The sequence below is a fragment of the Pocillopora damicornis genome, chromosome 10 (assembly GCF_964200805.1).
Source record: "Pocillopora damicornis chromosome 10, jaPocDami1.2, whole genome shotgun sequence".
Classification (NCBI taxonomy): Eukaryota; Metazoa; Cnidaria; class Anthozoa; order Scleractinia; family Pocilloporidae; genus Pocillopora; species Pocillopora damicornis.
In genome coordinates, this window is record NC_142679.1 from 7,447,604 (window position 1) to 7,454,895 (window position 7,292).

A 7,292-nucleotide genomic window follows, 5' to 3' on the forward strand; every position below is an offset into this window, starting at 1 on the left:
GAGAAGGCGCTTACCATCAGCATAGAATGTGGCAATAGAAAGGTCGAAGCAGAAATTTACCTAAGCCTTGGAAATCTATACCGATCGCTTGGTGAAAGTGTCAAGGCTGAAGATTACTTAGGGAGAGCTTGTTCCATATGCAGCCAACTTGGAGATAAAATGACTGAGTTTCAAAGCCTTCTAATTATTACACAGTTAAAGATATCACAGTCAGAGCTTGTGGAGGCAAACGAATGTCTTCTTCAATGTATCGGAAAATATGAACAAATCAGAAGTTTTCTGAAAGGAATCAGTGAATTTGAAATTTCTTTGCTTGAGGACCAGGGTTCTTTTCCCTACCAGTTACTCACTAACTTGCTTTGTCGTACTGGAAAATTTCGAGATGCTCTCTATGCTGAGGAGCTGGGACGAGCAAGAGTCCTCGCAGGATTCATGGCAGACAAGTACTCCCTCGAAAGCCACTTCACAGCTGATCCACAATCATGGTTTGGGATTGAAAAGAGTGTGAAAAGAGAAAGAAACTGTGTTTTTTTTTGTATGTTTCGTATACAGAGCGGCAAGTTCTCCTCTGGGTATTGAAAGGAAATGGAGACATTTTCTTTCGAGCAACAGATCAAGTGGAAATAGACACTCTTATTGCTGAGCAAGTCTGCGATGTGGGAGGAGTTTTCAAAAAGAGCGCCGCCGGCTTTGGCGTTTTACCCGCAGCGAACTGCGAAGATCGATCTTTGAATGTCAACGTGACGACATCTCTTCATGAAGAGAGCCGGGCAAATGTGCGAGGTGACGAAACTAAAGATACCGAAAGAACTCATCAATTGTGCTACAAATGGATCGTCGCGCCTGTGGCAGATTTACTTACTGAGCCTGAAATCATCATTGTGCCCGATCGATTCTTGTACCGAGTCCCATTTGCTGCCTTGCGTGATGAAGCAGCCGAAAAGTATTTATCGGAGAAGTACAGAATACGCATCATCCCTTCTCTGACGACTCTGCGGCTCATCCAAGAATGTCCCGCGGACTATCACAGTCCAACTGGCGCACTGGTTGTGGGCGATCCTACGGTTGGAAAAGTGCATTACAATGGTGTTGTCACCAACATTACACCATTGTTCCATGCAAATAAGGAAGCAGAGATGGTTGGTCGACTGCTCGGCGTTCAGCCTTTGTCAGGAAGTCGCGCGACAAAGCAGGCGGTACTTCAAGCGATACCTTCAGTGAGTCTGATACATCTTGCTGCACATGGAAACGCCGAAAGAGGAGAGATTGCTCTCTCCCCTCAACCTACCACTAACGGTATTCTCCAAGAGAAAGACTACCTCCTGACAATGTCCGACATTCAAGGAGTTCAAGTGCGAGCTAAACTGGTTGTACTCAGCTGTTGTCACAGTGGGCGGGGATTGGTAAAAAGGGAAGGAATTATTGGAATCGCTCGAGCTTTCTTAGCATCTGGTGCACGTTCAGTGTTGGTAGCATCGTGGGCTATAGAAGACGAAGCAACGGCTAAGCTCATGGAACATTTCTATGAACACCTTAATCGTGGAGAAAGTGCCAGCGAATCTCTTCATCAGGCCGTTCAATGGTTGAGAAGCAACGGCTTTCCCAAACCTTCCCAATGGGCTCCGTTTGTGCTTATGGGGGATAACGTGACATTTGATTTTATGAAAAAACGGTAGGTCTGACCAAAATAATCAATTACCTATAATAAACCGATAAGTACACTAAAATTGTTCAGTTGACCAACTTTTTTTGCCTGTTCATTTTTTTGTCTAAGTCTTTCTTCCATAAAATATCAAGAAAAAGGTTATTTTATCTAGTACTCGGAGCCGAAAGATTTTGATGAATTGCTTTCTGGAATTCGCCTGGAATTAGAGTTTCTTTCGTATGGAAGATATTCGGAAATAATTATTCAAGGTCGATACGATGCTAGACACTATGACGATGAAGGTAATCTGAGAATCTTAAGCCAACACTAAAAAAGTTAACTTTATTTTGTAGAAAAAAACAACTACTAAATGATAATTTTCGCATCAAACATTTAGAAAGTTTGGAAGATCATGGCCAATGACGACGAGGAAGAAAGTAATTTATTTTATAGGAAATCGGTTCTGCTTGCTTTAAAGTTAAAAAGAATAATAAATGTATAATGTTTTTTTTGTTTTTTTGTTTTTTTTTCAGGAATGAAGAACTCAAGGAGGACAACAACGAGGCAGAGAAGGAACAGAGTCACGACTGAAGAAAAGATTCTTCTTCCTGTACATTGTTTTAAAATGAACACTGGTATTACTTTTCGTGGACAATTTTCACTTTTTTCTCAAGTCAAGTACGTTTTTGCATGCTTTGTAAACATGGCTGAATCGAAAGCGAACGACAATGAAACCTTTAATTCAGCCGCTAAATCTAATACGTATATCAAAAGGGAACTAATATAAGTTGGACACGAAAAGTTATCTTAATGTTCAGAAATGTAAGAGTGTTGGCAAGGTTTCGTCAGAACTCAAAGTTAATCCTTGATTTATAGAACCATGATCTGGTTTTCAATTCGCCCGTAGCACGCGAACGCGATCATCAAACAGTATAAAAATGTCAAACATAGGCATGCTATGCATGCAAAAGTTATTTTTTGGACGGGTGGGTTGAGGTTAGAGTAGTGTAGCCGACATTAACATTTTTGTGAAAGTAAAATAGTATCAACCTTTAAAACAACAAAAATGTCGCATTTCTTTACCCTAAGATAAATAATTTTGTGGTCTATTGTCTCTGTTATCTGAATACATCATTGCAAAAATTAATTAGCATTGGTGCCACACTGTTGTCTGCTTTGCAGCCCTTATTTGGTGTGGTCTTACAATGCCCTCCCTACCCCACTGAGGAGGGAGCACGTAGCGCGAGAAGAACGACGAGACCAAACAAAGGTTGCGCAGGAGATTACGCTTCCTGCTAGCCCTCCGTCAGAAAAGGAGCCGTAAACAAAACACGTTCATACCCAAAAAATGGTACAAAAAGTTACCTGCTAACCTTTCTTATCTCGATAAATCTCGACCTAAATCGACGAGGCTAGGCTCTCTTGAAGGCCATAAACCATTACACTTACCAAATGAACCCAAAATGTTTGGTGGATGTCCTTCCTTTGTGCGTGGTCCTCTTCTTACATGAAATCATTAGCAAGAAAGCAATACCCCAACGCTGTAATTGGTACAAGATATCCAAATGCTGTGATATGATTGGTCCGAGATAAAAAAAAAATCCACAAGGCGGCGATCTGATTGGTGAGAGATGAATGTACATATCCTAATGTGGCGATCTTTAGTGAAGCAGGTAACATACCACCCTATACTGACAGACTTTAAGTTTTTTGTTATAAAAAAATAACTCAAAAATGAGACTCCGCCAGTATTTTAACATCATTTTAGATTTCCAACTGAGATGTTACACAAACTGGGAATTTCAAAGAATTGGTCAGAAGGCATGGTTACGTGCTCGGTTTGTTTGTGAAAAGCCGGCGTCCTTCTCCTTACAAGGATCATCTATGTCAAAAGCTCCCTGTGTGTGGAAAAGAGTAAGAGAAAGATTAAATTTCAAGTTTAAGCGTGCAATTGAGAAAGAAATGAAATATTCGTCTCATATATAAGATCAAATCTAACATGCCTGCGTGTAGCCGAGTCCTTCTGTTTTCACGGGTGAGAGGGTTGGGAAATATTTTGACACAGATGGTTGAAATGTTTCAGAGAAGAAACTCTTCATCAATATTTGAAAAGTCACTTCTCAGACTAATTATCTTACCGAAGCCACAAAGTACCGTTACGTTACAATCAGATTTTAAAAATTATCAAACTCATTTGTATCAATAAACTTTGCTCTGTGACCCTCTACACATGATGAGAAATAAATTAACAATCATTGTTTCAGCAGACATTACATTCTCACAGATTGAAGGTGATTTTTTCTGAAGGGCAAGTAACCATTTTTTGCCTACTTTTTAGAAAGCCAAATGAACTCAGCAGGATTACAATAAATTGATCTTCATTCTTATCTGTATCTGTTCATTTTACACAGGATTCTAATCAGGATGTTCTGTTGTTCCGCTAAACCCTTTAACCTCTAAGAGTGACGAGCATCTAATTTCTCCTAACAATATCACCCCTGAATCAAGCATTAAGGCCACGAGAATAAAGCAAATGATCACCAACTAAAGAAGCTCTTGATTGTTAAACAAATTCTCCCTGTCAATACCATAGGAAATGTCTAGAAAACAGTATGGAGAATATGCCTGATGATGTTAGGGGTTGAAGGGTTAAGACTAAACCTAAATAAAACTAATTTAACCTGATAACATGATAGAAATAAATATAAAAATTAGGAGAATTGAAGAAGAAAGTCCATGGTTAAGAGGTCAAATTTACATGTATATGCTCTCTGGGCCAAAACTTAGAGTCCATTACCTTTATCAGGAAGAGAGTATTAGGATGATTTTTCAACCCATTGACTCCCTGAAGTGACCAAGAAGAGGAATTTTAATTTACGATATCCATACATTTTCTAGCAGGATGTAACGACCAGAAGGAAAAATATCAACAGGGTGATATTGATTGATTTAACATCAAATTCTCAGGACTAGAATCATAAGCAACATATGAGGGATGGTACAGATAATTATTTCTTAAATCTTGGTGTAAAAGGGTTATAAGGGAAAATATATTCCAATTTTCTCAAGACATACAGAACTCTTGGTCATAGCTCTAGGTGACCAAATAAAAGAGGTCTGTAAAGAGAAGTTAGCCTATCCATAATTTTTTTCCTGTACACAATGTTATTTACATCTTGACTCTTTCACCCCTAAGAGTTACTAGCATCTAATTTCTCCTTACAATTTCACCCTTGAATCAAAGATGAAGGTGTCGAGAATAAAGGAAATGATCACCAACTTAAGGAATTCTTGATTGTTAGAGAAATTCTCCTTGTCGCACCTTAGGAAATGTACAGAGAACACTATGGAACGCAACTTTGTGGCTGTCTACGTAAACGAGTTGATGATGTATCAGTGGTAAACTCCCTCTTTGGAGGCGTTGTAAGATCGCTGTAAATAATCTGAAGGCTTCAAGAAGTTCATCGCACATCCTGACAAAATTGAAAGTCGAGTTGCCCCCCCTCCCCCCTCCCCCCCTCCCCCCCTCCCCCCAGTATTCAGAGCATGTTGTTAGAAGGGAGACAGCGCCTCAGGGGTGGGCTGAGACTCGCCACAAGCCTATCACCTTAAAAAATAGACAATTACTGCTAATTTTTATATCAAATTTGGCTGCTTCACTTTACAAAGCAACAAAGGGTTGAAAGTTCGAGTCGTGGTGAGTACAATATTTGATTATTGTTAATTTGCAGACGTGTGATATCTCATTCATTTTACAATACATATTTTCACGCCTTTATAATCAAAGCTGCTCTTACGTAACCATTACTGTATTGAAAACGTCGTTTTGATTAAATTCCCTTTATGTTTTAAAATGCTTTTCATATCCTAAGGAAAACAATCTTTTGCGCGTTAAAATCGTTACTTCTACCGTGTTGAGTCAAACTCGTTTCATTAAGAGACTATTAACTGTTGATATTCTACTGGTTTCATTTATACCTATTCAGCGTTTGGATAACAATCGAAATGCTTGTATGAACTTAATCCAATACACATGTCTAACTAGTGTAAAAAAACGTTTTGAAAAGTTTTCTAAATATTTATTTCACGGGCGGGGCCAGTTATCTTCGGCTAAAAAAAAATGTTCCGATGCAGAAAGATGGTGAGTGTTGTTGGTGTTCCTAAGGTAAAAGATGGGTAATATATGGTAATTGGAAATTGAAATATTGTTAATAAGAATTTTCATCAAATAAGTAGAGATTCCTCTACTCAAAAAATCTCCGTTTAGACACGACTAATGTTGTTACCTTGGCCGTCCTTAGTAGCTTTAGGTTTTTTAGTGTCGGTGATAACGCTGAGTATATTCAAAGTATAGCTACATTTCAATTAATTCAAGGCGGGCAAATCTATTTCGTGTGATTGTTTGCTTTGTGCGATTAATTCACGAGGAAGATGGAGAGCGATTGATTTTCAGGTTCATAAGTGACTTTTTTTTCTCTTTGAAAATCGAACTTAATCTTTACACTTGGTATCCGTTATTCTCTCTATGGTTTAAAAATATTTTTCCACCTATTAAGTTTTGACGTCTTTCGTACAATAGCTATTTGCATTTATCTTTGTTTTTCAGAGAAAGTTTTATTTCAGTTTCTTACTTTTGGTTTCATTAATCATACCACTAGAATATCATTTTAAGAAGTCCCGCTTCATTTTCAAAAGGTTAGTAGTAAAAAATACATTTAGAGACGATTTTTCTCGCTTTACAAAACTGAAATGTTTTGGATTGAACATTCAACGGCAGAGGATTTAAAGATCCAAATAATCTTAGATTTTGGCAAAAATTTGTTGCTAAAAACTTGACTAAAACTTATTATAGTCTTCAAAATAAAATAATTACCTCAACTCTAGGTCTTTCACTTCCGTAATCTTACTAAGTATCCATTCTGATGTTACAAATGTCACTATAGATAATGAAGTGTTGCGCCAATTTAACAACGTCCATATCAGCGTTCTCCCTTATTTTAAGCATGGCAGGTAAAATAAATTTTCAAACCGATAGAGCAATCCTTTTACACGTTGAATTTCAAGAATTCCAAGCAATTTTAAACGGTAATAAGAGGTACTACACGCGGTAAATATTACCGGTTACTGCCTGAAAAGGAGAACACTGCCATATCGGTGATAAGTTTCTTTATTCTCCAAAACTGTCGGCTGAATGATATATGGACACTTTAGGGAGAAGTTGTCCGCGAAACAATTTGGTATAGTTAAAGTCTGAGACTAAAAGAGTAAAAGCACCCACACGATACAGGAAAAGGAAATTCTGATGCAAAAAGAAAAAAGATGCAGTGTTTATTAATTTAAATTATGGGAAAATTTAAAGGAATCTAGTTCTGTTTTTGGTTTCTAAACGATGTTTTTTGTTTTACCGATTAAGCTGTTTGTTTTTTCACACTGTTTATTAACCTTCATCTCTGTTTTGCAGGGGAAGCGTAATTTCAGTTTCTTACTCTCGTCTTCCTCAGTCATACGATCAGAATAAACAAGGCACACTTCCTTGTTCAAGGGTAAGTAACAAAAATAAACAAGAAATTAGCTTGCAACAACAGAAATCAAATTCATTGTGAAGACCTACCAAATTCGAATAGTTTTTTTGACTTGATTGGAGAGT

General features: G+C 37.8%; 1 pseudogene across 1 annotated transcript; it reads left to right on the forward strand.

The window, feature by feature from the left end:
• On the forward strand, positions 1–2,654 carry LOC149038693 (tetratricopeptide repeat protein 28-like; annotated as a pseudogene). The gene is made up of 2 exons (XR_016180082.1): positions 1–1,672; positions 2,179–2,654. The product of XR_016180082.1 is annotated as a tetratricopeptide repeat protein 28-like (transcript).
• Positions 2,655–7,292: the final 4,638 nt, after the last annotated feature.